Source organism: Podarcis melisellensis (assembly GCF_964234715.1).
Source record: "Podarcis melisellensis genome assembly, chromosome: 6".
Lineage (NCBI taxonomy): Eukaryota > Metazoa > Chordata > Lepidosauria > Squamata > Lacertidae > Podarcis > Podarcis melisellensis.
Window position 1 is genome coordinate 38286096 of NC_138538.1, and position 26205 is coordinate 38312300.

Sequence of the window (26205 nt, forward strand, 5' to 3'; positions counted from 1 at the left end):
ATTCTAGGTATAGGAGCCTCCTCCCCCCTCTTGTATCTGGCCACACTTTTGAAAATACAATTGGAACTGAGCTGGTACAGCAACATTATTCTGCTCCCCTGTGAAAGAGGTGCCCGGTCCAAATCCTGTAGTGACAATTCAGTTAGATTTCCCCAGTTTTATAACTTTTAAAGACAGTGAACAAATACTTAGATCAGGAAACTTCCTGTGGTTGCTGAAACCCCTTTCAAAAAAAACCCGGCTTCCAGTGTGGATATTTAACTGTACAATCTCAGGCATGCCTGTTCAGAAGCCAGCCCTACTTACTCAACGGGAATTGCTGCCAGGTGAATGTGCATGGGGTTGCAACGCCTAACCTAAAGCTTCAGATTAAAGGTGAGCAAACATTCATCTCAGTCTAGTCCTTGTGAGCTATTTTTGTGGTGGTGTGAACTGGTATATATTCCCATGATGTTGCAAAACAGGTTCATTCCTGAGCTGCAGGTTTCAAATCTGTGTCACTGCAAACAAGTGGAGGGGGGGGCTCAGCCTATCCATTTTCATATTATTAAATGGACAGAAGGAGCTAGGGAAAACAATCTCAACCAGGAACTGAGAACCTATGCACAGTGTATGGTATTCCTGTTTTCCTAAAGATCCTGGGAGGTAAGCTGTTCTCTCAGCTGCAAGGATAAAGCATAATCTTTCAAAAATGCATTACCAACTTTGTACCATAAGAGAGAGCTCCAGGGGAATCTTTCGTTTGCTGACTAGTCTGGCTTGATTTAGCAAAGCTGCATGTGAACCTTGTTTACATATGAAGGCATGAGTTCTGAGCACGTTCTCCCCCCAGAAACTATTGTTCCTTGAGGTAGAAAGAATGCACTGCCTTTCCCAGCTTGTCCTTTGAGCAGGCACTGGGAGCTGCTTCTGAGTGGCAGGAATCAATGAGCGACTTTCCCAGCAGCTGTCTGTCAACTTTAATGACCAATCTGGTTGCAATTACAGCAATGAACTTTCTCTAACAGCCCCAAATTACTCTGGGTGATGAGAAGAGACAGAGAAATGGAGACCCTTTGGGGAGGGCAGAAAGGAAATATGCTAATCCAGGACAAAGGTGGAGGGGGGGGAGTTGTTCACTCATCTCAAAATGAAGCTCAGATTTTTTAATATATTTTGAGAGACTCTGCCAATAAAAGCTCCTCATCAAGTTCCAGTGTGGCGAACAGCAGAGAGTTAATGGATCAGAACATTGCTTTATTAGGGGATACTGTCCAATTTTCAGAATGTAGAAATGACTTCATTTAGAAAATAAACTTACAGCCTCACAGCAGTCCAGCATAGTGATGGGTAAATTCTCCCAGACTGATTTGGATTGGAAGCAGTGATTTACAATTGAAAGTGCACCAAAAAAAAATTCTTTCTTTCTTTTGCTACAATTTGTAATTGTTAAACCCTTCAACACCCACTCACCCTGGCCTACTGCAGTGGCAACTGCCCCCCTCTGCCAGTGTAACAAGGAGAAGGGCTGGTGGGTGCCCAGAACCACCAGCATTGTTGCAATGTGCTTGGGGGGACAGTGGTGAAGTGATGAATTCTAAAGCGCTCTTTAGCTGCGGCCCTTTTAACACTCAACATAAAATGTTTTTTTGACTAATGGATTCACCATGTCTTAAAAACACCAAGCTAGCCTTTTCCTCACTCCTCTTTATTAGCAGTCAGCCTGAAGAAGCGCTCCGATGGATTTTGGAATTTTTAAAAAAGAAAATTGTACCTTAAACCCTAGCTATGTATGCTACTGCACCTTACCTATTCTTTAGCTTAGCTTATTTGTTGCTGCTATGAAATAAGTGGCAGTGTGTCAGCCCTTGCGCATCCCTGCTCCAACACACTGCCACTGGAGGGGATCTACCTGCTGTAACAGAAGGGTGGGAGACCTGATATTCCTTTCCTTCCATAACTACTAGACTGGGTAGGTCAGTCTGTACCAACTTGCCACCACACCCATTGTGCTTCCTCTAACCCCGGATGGAAGTGCTTCCCAAAGATCCGAGACAGTATCCACCCTCCCTTCCCCACATGTGGACGGGGTTTGCGGCACCGAGTGGGGCTCACCTGGGCAGGTGCCACTCACCTGCTTGGGCCGGCTTTTGACCCGCCCTCAGCCAGGGAGGACAATGGACGGCCGGCCAGGGGAAAAGAAAAGAGGCTATCTCAGTTGCCCAAGCCTTTTTTGCTGTTCTTCCTTCCAAGACCAGGATCATCAGGAGCGTGTCCAGGCAGCCGGACTGAGGTGAGTAACTGGCCTCTTTGTGTTTTGCCTGGATGGGGGGGGGGGCTTGTCCCCTCCACCAGGCTAGGCTGCATTTTTGCGGCCTTCTTTCAGTAGGCCGCATTTTTGTGGCCTTTTCAGCTTTTGCCGGCTAGGCCGCAGGGGTGGCCTGCTTGTTTTTGCAGCAGGGGGGCATGGCTCCCCTGCCTCTGCCAGCCCGAGCGGGTGGCACAGCCCCTGACTAGGCCGCAAGGGCGGCCTGCTGGGTCCCTGGCTAGGCCGCAGGGGTAGCCTGCTTATTTTTGCGGCAGCGGATACAAGGAGAATACAAAGGGAAATACAAGGGGAATCAAGATGGCATCCAGCTTAATGTGTCCCTCCCCAGAGATCAAAGTAGCTTGCTTTTCTCTGTCAAGCGCCACTCATACATATGTACCATGAAACAATTGCCTAAGTATATGGAATAAGTGTATTAATAAGTATATGGAATAAGTGTATTAAGAATTTAAAAACAAAACAGGAGGACAAAGGTTAAAACAGAATGGTACATGAAAAAGAAACAACATGTTTCATTTTAAGGTCATACTGAATATTCTGTTACAGCTTCTTACAAACAGGCTTCTGGTCTCCTTACAAGGAGCCGTGTTGACAGTCATTTAAGGGACAAAGGACTATGTTGAAACAGTCAATTTTTAAGAGTGTGTTGACCCAGATGGATCTTGACTGACAGCTGGCATTGTCCTGCCAATCACAAGGCAGTCAGTAGCCAGGAGAATGCTCAGTGTAGAAAAGTGGCAATAGGCTGGAGATGGGCTACAAACAGAGGCAGATTTAGGGGAGCATGATTGGTTTGGTTGTACTGGGTGTCAAGTCTCAGGGGTACCACAGAGAATGTCACAACTATTATTTAGAATGGAGCACAAGAAGTTGGAGAGAGGTGAATTTTGGAATCACACAAGGTGTTGCTGAAATTTGAGATCCCAAGGTCTGCCACTGCTCTGAAGGCACAAAATACCAGGCTTTCCTGAGCTCTTGGTGGTTTCTCCTCCATTGATAGAGAATTAATGACAGGGAAGACTGAGCAATCTTAAATGGGTTGGGGAGAGCAGAACTGCACCACACCTGCTAGAGTCATTGAAGCAAGCTGCACAGCTGAGCAATTCATAAGGTGGAGAGGGAGGGATGGGCTTAAAATCCAAAGTGGATAAATTAGTCACAAAGGTTCATTCAAATGATGTGAAGAAGGAACCTAGGTGAATTAGCACCTTGTACTGTATGAAGAAGGAACTTGATTCACATTAAGCATGTCTGGAAGGTTTGTCAATCTCTAATTTGCAACCATACCATGTTTTCAGGAACCAGAAGCCTTTGCATTTAAACACTAGCATTTTCGGCAATTTCTGGGCTCTGTTATTGCCAAGGGGAACAATCGTACAGAGAATGCTCATGTGATACTTAATATACAGTATCTTTTAGTCTTCCATTCATTACTTCTGAATGTTGTTAATGGTGAACTGTGGAAAGCTGAATATATATTTTTATCAAGGTAGTCTTTTCATTCTTCTTATGAACATATACCGTTCTAAGTACCTCTTTAGTGTGGTCGTTCCAATGACATTTCAGATGTGGAACAAAAAGTCATCTGGTGATGACAAATTAATTTTCTGAGAACTTTGTCAGATTTTACATTCATGCAGGATGCTTTTGGCCTGCCTCCACAGACACCACAGCAGGTGTGTACAATATATTGTTACACAAGGGGTATACTCTGTGCTGCTCGCTGTACCACGGCCAAAACAAATCAGGATATGAAGTGTCAAATAAGTGATGAGAAGGGAACAGAACAGAAGCTCCTGCAATTCAGTGCTCTGGAGAAACTAAGATATGGCTGTGAGTTTCAGGGGCATCTCAGTAGTGCAGGCAATCAGATACCAGAAGATGAAGAATTCCTTCTCCAAATCCTTCCTCAGGGAGGCCATTGTCTCTTTTGGCCTTGTGGGTTACAAAAGAAATTTTAATGGGAATAAGGAGGATTCCGTGGTGGCAGGGTCATTTGTATTCCATGCCACCTTGGCCGGATATAACTATACTTAATTAAAATTACATTTTGTCTAGTGTGCACTTCACAGGGCTTTATCTGCACTGACAAGGTCAAATGATGCTTAGGAAAGTTAATATAAAATGCAGATAGTGTGCTCTTCTCAAAGCCCTCACCCTATCAACCTCTCCTGTCGAACATGGCGAGCCCAGGACCTGCATCCAGAAGAGCTTCTGAAAGAACTTCAAAATGCAACATGTGGAAACTAGCCCTTTCCTCATATTTAAGGAGCATGTTTAATCCTGCCTGAACAGGACCACGATGCTTGCTTTAATGTTTCACAGTTATCATATAGCTAGAAAGACAAGCTCACACAAGAACTCTGAGGAATCCAGCATTTAGAAAAGATGGTTTTAATTGTCAGCTTTGCTTTTTCTTTCCCATCTTCTTCCTTCACTTTGTTTCTGATGAACCACCTAGATGAAAATCTAGGTGAGGATGGCATTTCAGAATTTGATTTTGTAAACCTTTCATGAGAAACAGTCATCCAAAGAACAACTCCTTTGATTGCTGCCCTACCCCCTCTCCAAGCTCCCTCATCCCCAGTGCTGTCTGTCTCCCTCCTGGATTTTGTTTAGGTAAAGAAAGCACGGACTAACTGCCACCAACTAATATGTAGCAGACCAACCACACAGTACGCCAATTAAACAAATTTCTACAATTTACCATAGACTATCTTGGGAGGGGGGTGTTCTTGTGCAAGGGAAACTTTGATTCAGGGAGTCTCTAGCAGGAGTTGAGCAAACAAGAAAAGTTTTATTTACCAAAGGGGTTCATGAAACAAAGTTGGGTCAGAAGATGCGTTCTTTTAGGTAGAAGTTATTATTTTAAATATAAAGTTGTCACATGCTTAAACACAATAGTATATGCTCAGCTTTTCATAAACTTCCCTTGCTAAAAATGAGTTGTTACACTTCAAGAAGATGTTCAGGTTTCTAGAATAGGTGGTAAAATGCTCGGCTCAGTTTCTGTTACTTCACTCTCATTGCTTTACTTAGTTCAACTCAAATCAGAACCAATTCTCCCTCGGACAAACCCTATCCTAATGATTATCTCCCATCTCAAATCAAGCCCTATCTCTCCAACTAAACCCTATTTCACTGCAGCTCTTTCACTTCTCTATTCCCTTCTCCAAACTCCCTCAGAAATTGTTCATTTTATTCTCCCTCCCAAAGTGCTGCTCCACACACGAACCCTTCTAGCTAGCTGTCTTGGTAGCCAATCAGAGAGAGGCTCCAGCGCTCTGGTGGGATTCTGTGGGACTGCGTCAACAGACTCTGGTCTGGCTTTGCTGTTCATCACAAGTGGAAAATCCACAATGCTGCTATGCTTACCACATCACAATTCCCAAAGGCCTATTCTGGCAAACAGAAACCAAAATTTCTCCCCACCTCCTCTCTTCTCCTTGCAAATCAGCCGAAAGAGAAGGTGACAACTGTAATGATCTTGCGGAAGAGGGAAAGAAAGCCCATACAGGGCAAATGGCAGCATTCTCTGGAGAGGAAGGTTCTGGAAATCTTCTCCACCACTTCTCATGAGCTCTGTCAACCATTATCAATCTTAGGCTACAGTGAAAGTGGTTGCAAGGTTTGTAATCTACATGTAACTATTTTTCTCTCCTATGCCTTTGAGCTCTTTCAAAAATATAGGTTCATGCATGCCTGGTAAAATATGAGTGTTTATAAGCATTAAAATGTCTGGTTGGCCATTTGGACACAGTGTTGACATGACAGCTCCACTGAAAGTCAATTGTTTGTTTTGGTGCAATGATCAGTGTGTGCATGGTGAGTACTGAGACCAAGACTCAGGATATCCTAGAACTGCCATCAGAAAGCCAGGAGCAGGGATGCTCAAATTAATTGTTCTCCCTTTTACTTCATGTTATTGTAGAATTGTAGGATCCAGTGAAGAAAGCTCATGCCACAAAAACATGTTCTTCTTTAAGATGACACACAACTCTGCTGTTTTCGCTACATTCGGTTTCACATGGCTACTCTTCTGGAATTTTCCCATAGGTATCTCCATTCTTCATTGCCAGTCACAGCTTTTGTTTAGCCTTTTCTCTGTCCTTTTAAGCTGCATCGTATCAGGAACATTTCTCAGTTTCTTCCTGCCTGCCTTTCAAGATAAGCTAATAGATGTGGCATTTTTAATCATCAAACATAATCACTACATTAATTTTGACCTGCAGTTGTTGAAATCCCAACATCTTTCCATCTCTACAACACTTTGCTGGAGGGTGTCACGTAATTGGTTTTAATCACAGATGGTTGTTTTAAATTGACAATAATAAACCCCCAAAACCCAGCGCCTTTTATTCCAATAAGTATTCCTTTGAGTTAACACGTATAGATGGATCATTTGAAATTTAAATTTACCAGTGGCATTTCTAGTGGCAGGCAGATCAATGTAGTCCATAGTACTCTGTACCACATAGATCTTCAGAGCTTTCTTTCTTCTGCTTGGAGAAAGATTCACAAGTTGAATATTTTATTCTCCTAATAATGAGTTTAGCTTTTGGGCCGGCATATAAGCCCCTCCTGAGGCCTAATGAGTGAACTCCCCAACCCAACCCAAAATGGCTTATTTATGGAATCTGATTATTTGCATTCCCTTGTGGGAAATTCCAGACTCATTCAGCAGCTAGGATGCACCGAGGACATCATTAGCAAGAGAGTAAGGTGATGGGAATGTGCTTTTGCTTATCCCACAGTGGTTCTAAAAGGAAAAAACCAGCTCTATTGTCATCATCTGAGTGCAGTATTCCACTAATTATGCACATCTTGCCAGTGGTGTACTAGGACCCAATGGTGAATTTAAGTATCAATAAGGTCAGCAAAAAATTGCTGCTCCCCATTTCCAAATTGGGCCTTTATGACCTCCCATTTCCCACTGGAGGATGGGCCATTTGGAGCATTAAGTATTTCTGGCATGCTGACTTTCCCATGTGTTGACCTTTAATTCTGCCCTTGTAGGATGCTCCTACTGATAGAGGCTCCACTTCTCATCACCCTGATGAAATTCTAATTGCCTGTAACTAATTTTAAAGAATTTGCAATTGTATAATCTTTAGCCATCTCTGTAATCACACACGTAATTTTAGGGAAATTCAGATCACATATCTCATAGGCAGCAACTCTCATATAACGCATAGAGAAAGCTGGCTTTGAATATGGGAGACTTAAATTTAAGTCAGGGCCAGATCTCAGAAGCAGAGCAGATGCTTTGCCTGCAGAACTCCCTGGTTCAGTCTCTAGTTAAGAAGATCAGGTGGCAGAAAAGTTTTTTGCCTGAGATCTGCCTCAGTCGGAATAGACAATATTGGTCAAGATGAACAAATAGTGTGACTTTGTGTGTGGCATGCTAATAAGTAAGGTGCTAATGCAAGTAAGGTGATCAGGTATTCTCTCCCTGAAAAGTCAAATCAGAGTCCAGTTACCAGCACCAACCCAGAATACTTCAGCTTATATTGGACCTACTCTTGCTAGATAAGGACTACCACAATGAATCTCTCTAAATGTCCTTTTCTGGTCCCATAGAGGAGCACATGGAGAGAGGCGAGTGTTGCAGCACTAATAGAGAGCTGCTAATAATAATTTAATAATAATTTATTTCTACCCCACCCCTCTGACTGGGTTGCCCCAGCCACTCTGGGCAGCTTCCCCATACAGGGCTGCCTTCAGATGTTTCCTAAATGTTATATGAGATAATAAAAATAATTTATTATTTGAGCCACTTGCTCCAACAAGAGATAAAAGTGAACTTTTGAGCCTCTGCCTCCAGTCAACCTCTTATGCTGCACCCTCTTTGTTGGACAGTCCTTAAAGGGTCAGCCCTCTAGCTTGAAGGTGGTGACTTTTGCTGTGCTTCAGGGCCTTCCACTATGCCGTTGGACTGGCATAGTAGTATGGTAGGCCATTGCCCTTGAGAGTCCCTGGTGTGGTTCTGTGGGTTGTCACATCTGATTCACTGGGCTCCTACCAGCCAGCCTCAGGCTCACATGACCCCTGATCACCGGCTGAAGAGGCAATGTGGCCCAGCTCATCAGATAATGGCACTCTGATTCTGTGTCCTGATCATTGCCAAACTCCATGATCATAGCACTCATTAAACTCAGCTCCTACACTTTGAGTAGATTCTCAGACAGGCCTATTCTTCATCAGTTTAAGGTTATGATCTTAAGTGAAATCAATTTCATTGAAATCAGCAAATACTACATAAATATGTTATGGCTGTGGTGAAAGGGTTAAAGACTACACAATCTTCAGTACCCAGAAGCAACTTTGAGGGCATGTATACCAGGAGCTTCTTTGAGAATTGCACATTGGTGTGCCACAAATTTTCAGTGTGGTATCAGAAATATGAATGATACTCATATAAATGGAACAAGCACTTTCATTCACCTATAAAAGTTAACTCCTCTTCAGTGACCATTGATATGTATTTCAGGTGCCAAACTGTGAAATTCAGCACATTCTTCTCATTGATAAAGTTTTCATTTGGATCTAAGAAGGACCTATTGTAATCTTTTTGTCTCAGGGTCCTGCTCATGTATCAGGCATGGTGTGGATGGTGTGGATGTTCCCACTTTCCTGGGCACCATCAAGGGGCCTTGCATTGACAGAACTTTAGTGGCAGAAGATTATGGTGTTTGGTTGCTTAATGTGAAATCTGTCACCCAGGAAACACTGTGCTCTAAGACAATATCAATAGAAATACTTCCTCAGAATTTGAAGGGATTATTTTGCAATAAAAGAGGAAAAGCCTACTTACTCTGCATGAATTCCCTTTCACTCTTGCTAGTCTCTTTTCAGGAGTTAGGGAAGGGGAGGTAGTGTGCATATGCAGGTCTGCCTAGCAGGAAGACCAGAATGATTATTTTCTGAATAATGTGTTTGCATGGTCGGGGCCAGTGTAATGGAGGAGTGTTCCTCTCCAGTGCTGGGAGTAGTAAAGTTCCAGCTGTGTTCTAAGTGAAGGTTGCTTCTCTCTTTATTTTATTCATTAGAAATATGAAGGGGGGTTATTCTTTACAGCACTCCCCTGTGTCAGTCAGGGTGATGTCCTGACGCATTAACCAGACATTGAAAACGAATGCTACAGACATGGAATTAAAATTGCAGAGGAGGTGTTACAAATTTGTAATATCTTGAGTGTAATGCATTCAGTGATCTCTGGTAACTCTGAACAGAAAATGTGTGAGTGAAAATTGGTGGCTATGTTTGAAATGAGTGGTTAATAGAATGTTGCTTAATGTATTGCTCTTTTGTATTTGAAAAAGTATTCAAATAAAGTGGTTTCACCCCCCAAAAAAATGCAGAGTTGTAAATCTGGACAGAATTCAGTGTAGTACATTGATGTGAAACTTAAACGGGAAACAGTGTGTTTAAGAGAGCTGCCTGCAAGTGGATTCACATCTCATGGTGCATGCACACATTTCTTTTGTTCCACTGTCACATCTGATCAAAAAGATTGGGAATTTGTTTTGAAGCAATACAAGACCTGCCAAACTTGTTATCAGAGGCATAAGGGAGATGACTGTACTTACCACGAGCAGCAATCCCTCTTTCAAATTGCCTCCAGCTCTCTGAAAAAACCCACTATTATTTGACTTTCCTTTCAGGACTGGTTCGTGACATTTTGCTGCCTAAGGTTAAAGACAGGAGAGCACCTTCTCCCCAACCAGGCTGGCAGCTAAACCTTACTTCAACACTGATGACACTGCATTACACTGAACCTGAGCCCTTGCTGCCTCAACATGGCCTTCACCCTGCACCATTCAGGTAAGTGGCAGGGATGCTTGTGTCAGGAGGGTATCTCTGTGGCACCACCACATGCACTGATTATTTCTGCAGCAAACTTGTTTAAGTGACTCAGGTCAAGCTGTGTGGCATACATAGCTCTGTCCTCCAATACAGAGGAATGGTTGGGGATGATCAGAAGGAACAGCCAGGGATATGTCATCTGCTGCCTGAGGCAGCTGTCTCATTCTGATCCTGTCTCTTTGGGAACAGCAATGGAATTGCTGCCTAATATGCCCCTAGAGTTGTGAGAAGGCATTGATTTCTATTTCAACTCATGTTCAGCACATGCAGTGCTGTTTCTTTTCCACTGCAATTTGACTTCTGACAAAATTTCATTCATCAGCTTGTGCTATGCAATCAATTACATTGTAATTATGTTATTCCACACCGTTCATTTCAGTGCAAAGGAAACACAATGCAAATGGGTAGGACCATCAATTATGTGTCAGTTGTATGAATTGTATTCACTGGATTGATTTCCATTTCTGGCATAGGACAAATAAGCAAATTTCAGCAAATTCTGCCGGAAATCACTGACATCCCTAAATATTACCTAACAGTTCTGTCATTAAAATATCTTGATATGTTTATTTGTTTCTCCAAATGATGCAGTGCACAGGTTGTGTGCCAAATCATTCACCTCTCTCTCCTTTCCCCCCTTGTGCATATTCCTGTACTTTATTCTTTACACTTACGGGTTGAAATGCACAGTTGTCAGTGGAGGGGGAGTTGCAATACCTTCTCCATAGCCATTCTCCTCCCCAGATCCACAAACCAAAACCCCCTCACAGCTCTATTCAGCCCACGCACACTACTAAGTCCTCCATCATCACTCATACACAGGCTACAATGAGCAATTTCTTCCCTTTTCCTTTTCTTTCCATCATTACTTCTCTTGAAATGACATTTCAGATAAGATATATGAGCTTATATTTGAGCTGCAGCAGACAGCATTAAGGAGAGGTTAAGCGCAACATCCTTTGTTAGCGCCTGGCTCCCTAGTCTAGTTCCTTGCTTCTGCAGCAGCTCTTGCAGCCTTTTTTTCTGAAGCAGCTTAACCTCTTGCCTGTTTCATCCTTAGGTCTGTCCAACCCTGGCTGACTATATCCCTGGAACAGTCCTCCTCTATCCAACAGAACCACATTTTTATAGGTCTCCCCATTTGCATTGTGGGTTCTCCTTCTGAGCAGAGCCAAGCATCATTTTTTAGTGTGGCTAGGTGGAACTGATGACAAAATGCACCACTCTACATGTGGCTCTTTCATGTACTTCTATGGATCTGGGGCTTAATATACTTCCGGCAACAAATACTAGGTCAGTCTAGGGCCAGAATGCTTATTTGAAGTCATGCACCTAGTGTTTCGGAGCTGAGAATTGCACATTGGGTTCTCGCTTTGGGAAGCAGAGCTGAAGGTCGTTCATTAAGTAACGAAGCTAGATCCTTAATGAATGGAAGAGTAGGCTGAATAAGCCAGAGTAGCTACCATGATTTGTTGTCGTGTTGGACTCCTGAATCATGAAAGGTTAGGAAGAGCCACTTTTTTCCAAACTACTCTTCTCAAGAGCACTGCAGCCTACTATAATTGAATTGTGGCAAGAGATAGCTCTCCTACAGTGAAGCAGAAAACACATACCTGGGAGTAAGTCCCATTGAAGGGAGTGGGACTTCCTTCCAAGTACTGTAAATATGTAATGGGTTGCTGTAAGTGTGCCCTCTTTGTACAAGCATATATGAAAACTGGGAACATTCACAAAGGTGATGTGGTTTTGTTTTGTTTTTTAAAAGTTCCTTATCCCTTTTCATGCAGTAATGAAAATTATTATTATCTAATAAAACAGAAGTCCATCAACATTTGCTGTGCCCTTATACTTATTTCCAGTGGTGGAATCTAGTCTTAGTTGTTCACCAAGTCAATTTGAAGCAAAATATCTGTAACTAAGAAGGGATGGGACACCTACCCAAGCTTGAACAATTACATTAGAATTAAATTCATGGCTCCATTTGATAATTAAGACAGACATCTCCTTTAGTTTGTCATTGTATTGATGAATTGAGCTATTGCTTTTACATTTGATTACTGAAGTCTTATGGCTACCATTTCACCCTTACTGCTCTTGAAAATTGTCTTCCCTAACTACATGGGCAAGCCCAGAGGGTTAATGTTGGGGGAGATCATAATTGTTATTTTTGTAAGCTTCTTATACAACATTTGCTATTTTGGTCAACCATATGTATTAAATGAGTCTGTTCAGAATCATGTAATTATATACACATGGTAAGCAGGGCCTTTTGTTTTGTTTGTTTTGAATTTCAGTGTTTCCTGAATTACAGCATATCATTTCTGTTTTAATGGGAATAAAGTCAAATGTAAGTTCCACTATCTGGATGTGAAACATGGATTTTAAAAAAATCAATGGCAGGTTTTTCTTGGTATTTTCATGGTTGCGTCAGCTGATTTTAATTCATAGATTAATTGGGTAAAGTTTTAATTGCTCTTGTCTGCTCTTATTGAAGTCAATGAGGCCTCTGCTTGCTTGTTTGCTTGTTTAGAGCTCTTTTATCCTCTCAGTTTGCTAACATTCCTAAAGCAGCAGTATCATTCATACCACATAGAATTCATGCACGAAATAAAACAATAAATAGCAGAAGACAGCACAAGAGATATAGAGCAGCAATATAATTTAAAAGCCACCAAAAGTCACCACCCCCTTTAACTGGGCATTGAAAGATTAATAAGGCTGTATTCCAGATTCTCAAGTCTATGGGGGAAAACATTGCCATGAGCTTTTCCTTTACATTTTTAAGGTATCTTACATAAGGAACGAGTCCTTCCCTTCACTATCCTCAAAAGGGTCCCTTGCAACTCTACAGTTCTATGATCAGTGAACCCTGTTCTGCCATCACAGGCAGCTGCCTCCGAATACTTGTTGCTGAGAATAACAAGTGGGGGTGATGCTGTTTCACTCATGTCCTGCTTGTGGGCTTCCCAAGGCAGCTGGTTGGCCCCTATGAAAATAGGGTGCTGGACAAGAAGACTTTTTAAGCTTTTTGTGAAACAAGTGTCTGACTGGGTGCTGCACTGTAAAATAGGAGACTTAAACCACTTTGAAAAATAGTAATTTTGGTCCAGTTTTGTAGTAGAGGGGTTACATGTAGATATGGGAACATATTTTTTTCAGAGCAGTATGCCAGAGTGCCAGAGTAATTGACAAACTCTTCCTGCTCTGGCAAGTGAATGAGGTGATAATGAGGCTTTCATGGTTGTTTCGAATCTGTGAGCTCTGTTGCTCTGCTCCAGCTTCTGCCAACCTAGCAGTTCAAAAGCATGCCAGTGCAAGTAGATAAATAGGTACGGCTGAGGCGGGAAGGTAAACAGTGTTTCCATGTACTCTGGCTTCCATCACGGTGCCCCGTTGCACCAGAAGCAGTTTAGTCATGCTGGCCACATGGCCCGGAAAGCTGTCTGTGGACAAACACCGGCTCCCTTGGCCTGAAAGTGAGATGAGCGCCACACCCCATAGTCGCCTTTGACTGGACTTAACTGACTAGGGGTCCTTTTCTCTTTTTTTACCTTTTAAGGCAGCTTAGCATACAGAAAATCAAACAAGCAGGAAAATGTTCAAGCACAGGCTAGATACAACTATCCTTTTCTTTGATGGGGTTCCTACATCATGCTAGCAGTTTGCATAGTAACACTTATTTGCAAGATTGTTTTTTTAATTCAAATCTAAAGTTGCATTTCAGCTGGTTGATGTTACCGTATTTCCTTAAAGCCCAATGTGTTTTACAAGCTAAACCTCTGCAATCAGAAGTAAGTGTCATTGAGTTAAATTCAGCTTACTTCCAGGAAACTATGCAGAGCATTTCAGTCATGCTGATCCTAATAAATTGAGTATTGAGCTATATACTGCTGCTGGGGGGGTGTTGCACGCACAGCTATATGGCTATGGACATCCCTTTAGGGGTGTGGCTGTAGGGACTACCACTATGACCCCTTGCACTTCAAAATTTATCAAAATTGCTCCATGTATTAGAATTACAAAGGTCTCTATTAGGCATTCACATTAAAAAAAAATCCACACACCTCAAAGGCTATTTAAGCTGCCTGTAAGAAACCACCTTCCCTTTTTCAGGTGAGGCTGTTGCTTAATGCTCTCCAAATTGCAATTCCAGTCCAGCTCCTGGTTTCTGAAAGAAAGAGGAAAGCATTTTCTCCCTTTTTAGATCTCAATTAGATTTGGCTTTGAAGGGAACATATAAAATGCTTAGGTTCACTTTTTTCTTTTTTAAGCCATGTTCAGCTTCTCCAAAGGGATGTTTGGGGAGGGGGCACTGAGTGGGGAGTGCTCCTGAATGAGGTTTTTAAACATCCCTTTGACAGAGTCATTTGATTTTTACAGCAAGAACCCACAGTCGGCCTGAGCTCACCACAGAGGCATTGCCTCAGGCAGTACAGGAGTTTATAGCCTAGGTCAGGGATCCCAATGCATATTTTACAAGTACTCTCAAATGGCACTTTAGCCTTTGGCAGGCAGGTGTAAGTCGGAAAAGGCTGCTGCACACAGAAGAGAAAGAGCATCATCCCTGTTATCTGCAAGGGCAAATGAGCAGCAGATAGAAACCCAGGAAGGAAATGTGAGAGGACTTTAGGCTGGGGGTGTGGAAACACAGCACTCCTCACGGCTAAAGAAAGTGCACAAAATATTGCTGTCAAAGAATTTGTTCAGCAGTCTTCCCTTTCATATGAATAATCTCTTTCATATGAATATTAGCTAAAATAGTGTACTGCCTAAAATAATATCGTTTGTATCCAGTTGGTGTTGATATCAGTTTTGGTTGGTTTGACTTAGTTCCCCAAATGCTTTCCTAAGGATAAGGAGCCAAAACTGCATTCCTTTCTCATTCCTGCTCCTTGTTTTAATACCAGCAAGGATCTTTCCACACCACACATTTTCCACAGTTGCACTATGCTCACTCAATTTTAAGAGGTCTTCGTGATACTGTCATAGGTGCCCTCCTGTTCTTCCATCTTTTGTCGAACCACAGAAAATCCAACTTTTTAATTAAAAGTGTGTAAATAACTGATGATGTGCTTTTGACTTGTAGAGTGATGTAAAAGGTGGATGAGCCTATCACCTGCATCCATGTTTTCAGGCACCTTCTGGTTACCTTTTCAGTTAAAAATACAGGTTTTTTTATTCAATCTTGTGGTTTGGGGGGGCAATTTTATATTTAGAAACTATTAAAAAGTTCACAGAATAATGTAAGATGAAGATATGTTAGTGCCATTTTATTCAAATTTATAACATTATTGAAGTAATCACATCATTCATGCTGTGCTTTTAAGAAATGTTTTAGCACACTTCTTTTCTTAATGATTTAAAATTTTGATGGGGGGGCAGAAAAATTATTAAAATGAGGTGCTCAGGTGAATTCTCTTTCCCCGTCTATAGAGCCATGCCATGCCCTGTATAAGAAACACAGGAGGATGAATTCCACACAAAATGCAGTATTTTTCAATTTGTACAACTACAATTCTGCATGTAAGTTACAGTGGGAGAGAAGGACTTGGATAGCATTAGGAGCCATCAGGATGGAAGCACCCTATAATTCTGAAGTAAGGAAGAAGAATAATTACTGGGCAGGCTGGTGATGGATCCCAAGTACAAACAGCACTGAACTAGCTGTGTTAGCTCCAAGTTGCTGGATAGATCTAGGATCCAGTGGATCCTTGGCTGGCCCATCTCTGCCCTGCCCTCATATAGGGGCCTTAGTCTTCCAGTCTGAAAACTGCTGGCAATAGTCTGGCAACAGCCCATTTTGTTGGCAGGCAATGCAGGGCACTCTGTGATAGCTGAGCCTTGCTCCTCACTAGCAGGTATGGGGAAAACGTCCAACACACAGCAGCACCAGCTGGGGGGGGGGGGTGTCAGTATTGCTCTGCCCGTTGTCAAAAGTCATACAACTTTCTGTTACTAAGTTTTCTACCTGTAAAACTGAATAACAGCATAAAGGAATGATATTAAAGCAGTGAGTACATCTACTACTAGATTTATAGCTACCTATACAGAAAGCTGTACTAAAATGATTTCATGTTCTAAAGACTTATTAATCACCCAGTTAATAAGTAAGGAGAAGCACCCTGATGGAACTGTCTCCATCCACTCTCTGTTGGTTATGCTACAACGTTATTCTGTTTAGAAATGGAGGAATCCAGGCAGAACCTGCCAGGTAACAGTTGAGATCTCCCCAACCTGGTGATGGTAGGTGGCCATTGTTGCCCAAGACCCAGAAACCATGAAGTTATGTCAGTAAAAGCAGTTGGCATATCTTCACTCAAAGCAGAAGAAAACTCATGGCCGAACAAGGGCTGCTTCAAGGGGATAAGCCCCAGGTAAATCTTGTCCTGCTTTGGTCTGGCTCATGCCAAGAGGCTGAGAAACCAAGTTTAAATCACAGGAAATCCTCACAAAGCCGCCTTCAGTAAGCTGTGTGCGCTCCCAGAGTTTCATGTTCCGACACACCTCCTCTCCCTGTTTGTAAAACAATCTTTTTAATTTTCTGGTTGGCTTGGCAAATCACAGCTGCTCGTTCCCCAGAGCTGCCGAGTGCATTTGCTCAGGTTCCTATTTACATACAGTTGGGCTTTTAATTTCCTTCTCACCACACATTTTATAAAGAAACCATCTGAAATGCTGCAGATGGCTGAGAGGGGGGAACCATCTACAGGTCTCAGATCTGAAAGCCCAGCGTGAAAAAGGCGAATTTCACTTAACAACAGAGCCCCTGGTTTGTTGTGGATGCCCCATGGCGAGGGTTGGCTTTCCACTCATTATTTCTTTAACTCAATAGCTTTTACAGTTACCCAGTCTGAGCCAAGGTACTTGAGTAATAATTGATACATGCCACTGAGAGAGGCTTATTAAACACTAGCTTTTGAAGGGTGAAAGTGGCTGTCCTCACAGGTGGTAACAAGCAGAGAGAAACCCGGGACTGGAGGGAAAATTAGCTCTCCTTCAGCATCTGTTATCACAATTACAATACGAAAAGGGCTGCCACAAGAAGACTCCTCCTGCAAACGCCCCCATTCTAGAAAATGATAGGGATTTTCTCAGCTTGCTGCATAATGCAGCTGAGTTAATTACTGCCATTTTGCAGAGCACTGCCCAATCCCACTACCAAACAAATCCTGAATAGAAACAGAGGGTAGCGAACAGGAATTGCTAATTCACTAGCAATGGGGTTGATTGGCAATAGGGATTCTCCTTTGCAGGTTGGAGGGGGGAACTAATTGGCGCACTGTAGTGATTAATACACTACAATTTGTACACATGGTGATTATGGAGATAATTTATGCATTCCACCAATGATTATTTCTGCACTATTAAAATCAGTAGCACTATTAAAAGCAGTTTGAATATATATATATATATATATATATATATATATATATATATATATGCTTTCGTAGATTTTCACGGGTACAGGAATGCAGGTTTTGGTGTCCTCGGGTGTCTTCCCGTGTAAAAGTTGGGGTGTCTAGGCGACGTTTCGACGAGGAAACCTCGTCGAGTGAGACCTCGTCGAAACGTCGCCTAGACACCCCAACTTTTACACGGGAAGACACCCGAGGACACCAAAACCTGCATATATATATATATATATATATATATATATATATATATATATATTCAGAGTTCATCTCCTTAATACGGATATTTGAATTTCACACACCACATTAGAAGTGCCGTATAGATGATCATTGCCTGAAACAGGGGGGGAAAAGTATCTTGGCTATTCTGTTTTATGAAAGCGTTCTTGAACCTTTTTAACACTGTTAATTAACAGCAATAGAGCTCAAACTCTCAAGAACTGAAGCCATACTAGGCTTAGGACAAGTCAAAGAAGAGGCAAAAATCTGGTAAGCAAAGCTCTTAAAATATTCACCTGTTGCCTCTCAAGTCATATACAGGCATAAAGCATTTCTCAGCGTGTTTATAAAATCATTATTTGTTTTGCCTCCATGTACCCCTGCTTTATATTTAAGAGCAAAGTAGGTTAGAGATCCATAGTGGCATCTGTTTGTGTGTAATTTCATTTTGGCTTAAGAGCTTCGACAAGTCCCACTGGAAGTGGTTGGAATTTAGCACACATGGATAAGATTGAGCTACACAAGTATGTGCTCTCAAAATGTGTTTGGACAGAACATCTGTTTTTAAAAGGATATCTTAAGTAGTTCACAAGGCAGAATTAGCCTATTGAAAAGATAAGGTGGATGCCTGGAAAAGCACAGGTTGCTTATCACATGCTTGATTCAGACCTGATCCACACATACTCAGTCAGAAGTAAATTCCATTGAATTCAGTGAGATTTACTGCCAAGTAAGTGTGTGTAGGATTCAGACGTTAACAACAACAACAACAATAATAAATAAGTTTATTATTTATATGCTGCCCATCTAACTAGGTTGCCCCAGACACTCTGGGCGGCTTTAGAAGTGTGGTTGTTGTGCAAACTGATTCTATGTATTTTCGGTTGGAAGTAAGTCCTCCTACCTAAGTTTGAAATCCTGTGCACACTTACTTGTGATGGGAATAAGCCCTATAGACACAGTGGGACTCACCTTTGAGTAAACATGCAGTTGACTGAGCTATTAATAAAGGTGTGAGCCTAAGCTGTTCAATGGTATTTACTCACTGGTAAGTCATAGGTTTGGGAGAGAACTAAATAAACAGTTTGGATCTAAACTTACCTATTTAAAAATATATTATTGACTCAGCATGCACAGTTTAGTTATACTCAGATGCACCGTATTCTTTTGTCAGTTTCCTCATTTAAACAGGACCTGTGTTAAGCGTTGTGATAATTGGTTCATTAAAAACAGACACCCATTAATGAGAAAGGGATAATAGCTTTAATACACAGGGGGAGTGATAGTGTAAGGCACATGTCTTTATTCTGAAACCTTAACAGCTTATTCCTTTTACTAATAAGATTGGTTTATTGTGACTCTGCATGTTTACAAATCCCATGCATAAGTTATTGACAGGCTCTGAAATGCCATTAGGAAGGCACACTGCTCTCAAAACATTGGAGCCTGGCCTTATATTTGCCCAGATACTCTGGGCACAACCAAATGTCATTCTGCTGTGGTATCAATATTTGAGCAGATCTGCTTGTAAATGGCCAGTTCTAGGCATAAATGTTTCACAATTGTGACAGATAAACTCAGCCCTGCACCCAGTGAAAGCTTCTCTGGATGTTAGCCATGACTTTACAAGAAGCCTCTGCTGAGACAGCAGGAGGAGGAATAAATGTTCATTTTGGCAAAGTTAGCAACTACTTCTGTGGTGCTGGGGCAACCCACAAGACCTCCTCTCCCTTGGAAATTGTAGCCATCCTTCCTCATAATGCAAGCTAAGCAAGCTTGATCCAAGTTCAGAATTTGGACAAAAGATTGACAACGACTCAGGTTTGTTGGTTTGTTTGAGAAAAACTGTGTGACTTGTTTTTTAACATCGCCTGAGATGAATGTAGGATTGATTTTGGTAAAAAATAGAAACTGGAAAACCACACAGGTGCAGAACAAAAAATAGCTGAACAAATAAGGAATGAAATGTGATAAACTTGACACGTGTTTTGAGTATCATTCTTCATCATTCCTTATTTGTTCAGCTACTGTATTTTATGCTCGGGAACCTGAGTCAGGCCATTAGTGCATGTAGCTCAGTATTATCTACACTGGCTAGCAGCAGCTTATCTGAATTTCAGATGGCGTCTCTCCCAGCCCTACATGGAGATGCCATGTTTTTACATTTTTTGTTGCAAATGGACTTGTAATGGAAAATTTCTGTGGTGCCTCACTTCCCTTGATGCCCTAAGCACATGCTTATTTTGCTTAATCCAAGCCTGGGTAGATACCCTAAAGGTAGATTATCTGATGTTGATCCATGGCCCTGAATTAGGGCAGGGTGGGGAACCTGTGGCCGTCCAGATCTTGTTGGACTCCAACTCTCACCAGCCGCAACCAGCATGGCCAATGGTCAGATAGGATGGGAGCTGTATTCCAGCAAGTGTACCAGCTCAAAGTGTACCAGCTCAAAGGGACTGAGCCCTTTTGGCCCTCCCTATATTTTTGGGGTTGGGGCTGCCCTCGCTCCATGTTCCAGAGGTGAAGCATGGAGCCAACTGTGGTGCGGCTCCAATGGCTGGTTCCTTCTCCTTTTCCTACTATGGAGGGGAAGGAGGGTTGAAGCAGTCTCCTGCTGGAGGGGGCATCAGGAGGAAGTGAAGAAGGAGCCACCAGCCAATGAAGGCACACAGCCACCAATGAAGGCACACAGCCACCATGCGTGTGACATTGGGATGTCACAACATGACGTGCATGGCATTCCCCCCTCCCCCTGACAAATTGCCTTCATAAGCTGGCACCTCTGATCTGGAAAACCATGTTCCCCTCTCCTGGCCTAAATTGTTGTAGAGTAATACTGTTTGTTTCTGTATTTATTACATTGTGTAAGGGGCTTTGCAGTTTTTTGACAGGATGAACCAAATATAAGAACCTTGCACTCATAATAGGGCAATATTGCAGCATGAAGTATGCAAGAAAGAAGGTGTATGTCTTAAGCAGAGGTAGGAAGGCAAAAAGCATTAAGGTGAAAAACATTCCAATGATGTTAGGAAGAACCTGCAATAATATTTCACACAGAATGGGAAAGTATCTAATGGATGGATATCACTTTTAAAAGAGTGAACAATGGGAAAGGCTTACAATAATATTTCACAAATTGGAAAGAAAAGGTCTCTTAAAAGTGGTAACATTTGAGATGAGTGGCACAGTCATTTATGAAGCACTTAGAGCTTAAATTTCCCCCAGACAAAAGTTCTGTCATTCTTGCAAAGTGCCTCATGATGACATATAATGTGGGCAAAGTGGCATGCACACATACCCAAAGGAGAGCAGGAACAGCATCATAAAAAGGTTTTCTATTGACACAAGATAATAAGGGATGATAACTCTAACTCTGCTTGCAAATCTATTGTCCTCTAAGAGGCTTGCTCCTTTCCCATCATTAAAAAAGAAACCTGCAAAAAGGTGCAACATTTGTGATTCATGCTATTATTCCTAAAGTTTGATATAATATCATCTTAGCTAGATTAATGATATATTCCTGTGAAAAGCATAGTTAGGTTTATGACTCTTGTTAACCTCATCTGGTGTAGTTGGATCCTGTTCACTGTAAATAAAGAAATTGCAACACTGGAGTTTACTAATGGTGTGGGTGTGGGTGTATACACACACACACACACACACACACACACACACACACACGAAATCAACCAAAGCCCTCTTGAAGTATTCTTCATCCATGTTAAATACATGCACAGGGAGCCCCCAAGAGCAAACATGCTAACTCCACTCCAGCGCCCTGCACAAGTTGGAGGGTGGCCTTCTGAAATGGAGAGCTTCCTATAATTGTATAGACTCCCCGTGCATTTTAGAACCTTGGTTTTTCCACAAGTACAGGAGGCGCCACCAGCACAATAAGTTTGCCCTCCCATTTGTGGAGGGCAACTGGAATGGTGCCAGTAAGTGGAGACACTAAACTTTTCCCCACATCCCCTCTCAGATGTTTACTTCTATCAGAAAATGAACATGTGGAAAGGGCTTGGGAACCATAGTGGATAGCACATCTGCGGCTTCTATTTATATGTAACCTGGGAATGGTCACCAGGTCACACCTTCCCATTTCCCATCTGCAAAATATGAACAATATTTCATTGATCTTTCTTTATAGGTTGCTTTTCTTATATATGACCCAGTTCTCTATTCATGTTGATCACTCACTCATACAATGAACAATCAATGCTGTATCTTCATTATGTGCTAAACAATTTTCAGGCACAGGAATATATAATATGTGTTGCAATAATTTAAGTTTCAAGGCTTAAACAGCACAGATAGATGACTTTTGGTCCCTATTAGACAAAAGATTCCCCTCAAAACTATTAATTAGATTGGTCATTAGATAATCTAATTGCTAGATAATATTCCTTCTTATCAAAAGGCAAGCTATGATACACTATGCCTTATAACCACAGTGACTTTAGAATAGCTTTGTCAAGTGTGGACAAAAAGGATGCTGGTATTTGGGTATGGTGTGCGGACCAGGCCAGCGGGAGTGTAGGGTTAGAGCCAATGGCCCAGCCTGAAGCAGGTTCAGTTGCAGCTCAAATGTTTCAGGTATAAGGGCGGTATGTGGAGTCAGGGGCAGAGAGCAGCAGTCAAGAGATTAGTGTAAGCGTTTGAGGGAATAAACTATCTGAGTAGTAATGATTACACAGAGTTTTTCACCTGGGTAAAACCCGAATTAAAAGGGCATAGCCCCCACAAAAGGTTTGTGCAATATGTGCTTACAGGAAGTCCCTGGTTACCCCTGCCACCAAGCAGCACATCTGTACATGATAGAAGTCCAACACAGTTCTGCTTAACACAATCCAGATTCCAATTGTGCCATATGCACAAAGCAAATAGTTGAAAGTCTGTAACTCAGACAAGTTTATTTGGATCATTTGGCAAAAGGAGTTTTGTCTGTTGGCTGGATGTTAATTGTATGTTTTCAGTGTGTACTTCTGTGAATATATCATCTTACTTGTAAAAAGGTAGGCGAGTGTTCAACCAGCACAGGTTTGATGTTGTTGGGGTTTGTTGCTTTTACAGAGCGTTGGAAGTATTTTATTTTCTCTGTGATGGCTTTCATATTCAACAACAGAGTCAAGTGTTTTTAATCAATATTAAAGGAAGATTTTAGCAATTCCCTCCAGAAACTATTTGGAACCAACGTTAGGTAACTGTGTTGCCAGACCCAACTTCTGTTACAGCATGGAAATAGGCTCAGTTGGGGAAAGAACAAAAACAAGTCTTCATACTTGCAACAAAGATTTATTACTTTGTAATACAAGAGGGGAAGAACCATCAAAAACCTGGGTGGCTATCAAAGTGCTTAACTTTATGGTACCCGATCAAGATAAAATAATTGTTCTACCTAACACCATTACACTGACATTTTTCTACACTCATGCCACTTAATGAAAATAAAGGGTCACTTCTCCCTTTATAATGAACTACATCTTCAATATTTCAGAAAGATTTTTATGTCTCATCGCCACCTCTGGGTTGTAAAATTCATGCCACTCCTCTGAGAGTCGCTGGGCAGTGGGCAGAAAGACAGAAACGGCAGGCAATATTTGGACTGCAGTATGTGTTCTGTTGCTTGACTGGTGGTCCTCATGCAGAACGAGAACTGGTGAAAGGACCTTTTTGGTGGTAACTCCACATCTGTTGAACACTGTGCCCAATGAAGTGTACCTAGCCACACCATTGTTTTCATCTAGAAAGTAAGTAAAATGCACTGCTTCTGGTAGATAGGCACTGTGATGGCAGGGACTGTGACTATAACAATTTATTAGTAGTTTGATTTTGATACTTGTATTATGAGATTCATTGAGATAATTGTTTTTAAGTTCTTATGTTGTAAACTGCCCCATGGCCTTTGGGTGAAGCCCAGTTCATTTCTTAATGAATAAATTGCAACTTGATCATGTATGCAAAGCATTTTGATTGAGCATTTCAAAACAAAATGAAAGTAGGCAAACACCAAGCAGGAGGAGGAGGATGGGTGCTCTGGTACATTTGAAAGAAATGCAAATGGTAGCTTCAAATGGTCCCAACACTCCCAACATGGGAGGCATGAGCCTCAGGTTCCACCTGAGGGCACAATGCCAAGCACCCCCTCAAACCTAGAGCCAGTCCTGAATATAAGGCAGCATACTATGTTCCTATGCTACATCAACTGTCAGTACCCCACTGGAAGCAGCTGGTAATTGTCTGGGGCTTTTTTTCAGCTAGAACTCACCGGGATTCAGTTAGGACATCTCTCAGGTGGGTGCCATTACCATTCTAATGGAATGAAGGAGGTGTTCATGATGAGTTCCGAACCTCTTTTTCCACTGCTAAAAAATGTTAAGACAACAGTAGCCTGTAAATAATAATGTTTTCTCTAATAACTGTATTGATGAGGGGATGCTATTGGGACGCTCTTGTTTTTTACTGCACAGCATAGAGAACATGGGAAAGAGTGTTTCGAAACCCTGAAACACTCTATCTTCCCAGGTTGTGAACATCTGCACTAGAGTATCCTCGGGCTAAAAGTGGCATTAACATTTGTGTTTCACCCAAAGAATGGGACTATTTAAATTCATGGGTTTGGGGGGGCTGGCGGCTTGTTTTTGACTCAGACACCTCAAGCTAATACACCCAGTCTGAACTGTGAGTCTTAAACAGATGACAGAAAATGAATTATTTCTTTGGACCCTGGGGGACCGTCTGTAATAGAACAAGGTTTGCACAATTTATTCCTGGATAAAGAAATACCTCCTTTTATCTTCCTTTCTATTTTTCCGGATCGCTGCCAAAATTGCCTCTATAATATATAATTTTTTTTAATTTAAAAATTCATTTTCATTTTTCAAGACATAGGGAGCTCACCACCAGATAAGGAGCTCCATCTGTCTTGAAGAAAAAGGATACAGGATTTTTGTGTCACTAATCCGGTAACGTCTTAAATGATTGTGCCACTTAGAAATGCTTTCTTCATATTTATGAAATGATTATTTGACAGAGAGAGACATTTAATATTGTTAAAATAATTACTGTGCCTGTTTAATACATCAGTTTGAATTGTTATCAGGCAAACTATGAAATGTGGGATAATTTCATAAATAATTATAAAGCCTTTTACGAAATGGCACCTTAATGCAAAGCATTGTTGCTAATCCTTTTTTTTTATTCACAAACACAGAAATAACAATTAGATTTATGAAATGAAGAAGGGCTGTATGTGGCACAAGAGAGAGTAGGCAAGAGTACAAGGCTGGAGTCCATCTTCTACTGCATGTAAATCTCACCACTGGGAGAAAGGAAGCATCAGACCTTAAACTAATGTCCGTCACCTTGTTTTTCAATACATAGATTTTTATATCACAGTTTGCCTGCAGCTTTACTGAGATCCAGCTGAGGTTCTGTTTCTCTAGAAGTTAAAAACAAAACAAAAAGCCATTCTCAAGTTTTTTATGGATGGCTGCTCTGACTTCAACAGATATGTGACATTATCCAGTGCACTCTCATTCATAGTGACCTTTTACTAGCTATTTTTAGGGGAAACTACACAACACTTTATAGTAGCTCGAAGGGAGTGGTTAGAATGCTGCCTTGATATGAAACCATATACAAATATTTTATAATGAAATGTTGACCACTCCAAGTAGTTTGTCCATATATTTAAACACCATATATTGTAAAACAATAAAACCCATATAACTGATATTGTCAGAGCTGCCCAAGGTCCCAGCTCACAGAGGACCAACGCCAGTTCTTGTTATATACAAAAGTCTTTATTAAGGTTCAGTTTCGATTCCAAAGCCGCGGCGCGCAGCTCTACGTCGCAACCCTAGACCGCTGAAGCTCCGTCTGAATCTCCTCCCCCCAGACACCAGTTCAAGACCCTAGCCTTGCTCCACCTCCTCCTTTGCTCCTTTCTCCTCTGGGTCCTTCTGCCCGCTGGGGTGTTACCCTTTCTGGACTCTTCTGATGCTGATGCTGACGAGTCCCCGGATTCTTCCCCCTGCCTCCGGCGTGCTTTAGGACCTGGCTCCCAGTCTGTGCTCCCGGCTGTCCCGCGCGCCTGTGCATTTGAACTTGGCGCGCGCGCCCAGCCAGTAACCTTCCTCCTGACCGTTACACTGCTCCTTTCACTGCTTCCTCCTTCGGGGGGGGGGGCTAACTGGATCTGACTTCCCCTCTATTCCCTCACTCAGCGACAGGGGCGTGGTCAGCCCTGACTCATCTTCTCTTTCCCCTGGAGTGGAAACCGGTCCTGACACCTGGGACTCTTCCCCCCCGCTACGCTCTGGTGGGGGTCACCGCTGGTTCCTTGCTTCTGGTGCCTCCCTCCCGGGAACCCCCTTGCTATGGCTATCGGTGCCCCCTTCT

The 26205-nt window shown here is 42.1% G+C and overlaps 1 long non-coding RNA gene across 2 annotated transcripts in view; it reads left to right on the forward strand.

Moving 5' to 3' along the window:
• Positions 1 to 2115: 2115 nt before the first annotated feature.
• Positions 2116 to 26205, forward strand: part of LOC309372688 — a 50241-nt gene continuing 26151 nt past the window's right edge. Inside the window, exons 1-3 of one of the 2 annotated variants that reach the window (XR_014169617.1) lie at positions 2152 to 2272; positions 9973 to 10132; positions 12469 to 12521. This is a non-coding gene — a long non-coding RNA (uncharacterized lncRNA). Of the gene's footprint in view, positions 2273 to 9972; positions 10133 to 12468; positions 12522 to 26205 lie in introns of those variants that run through there. The other variant, XR_014169616.1, reaches the window with a different exon arrangement.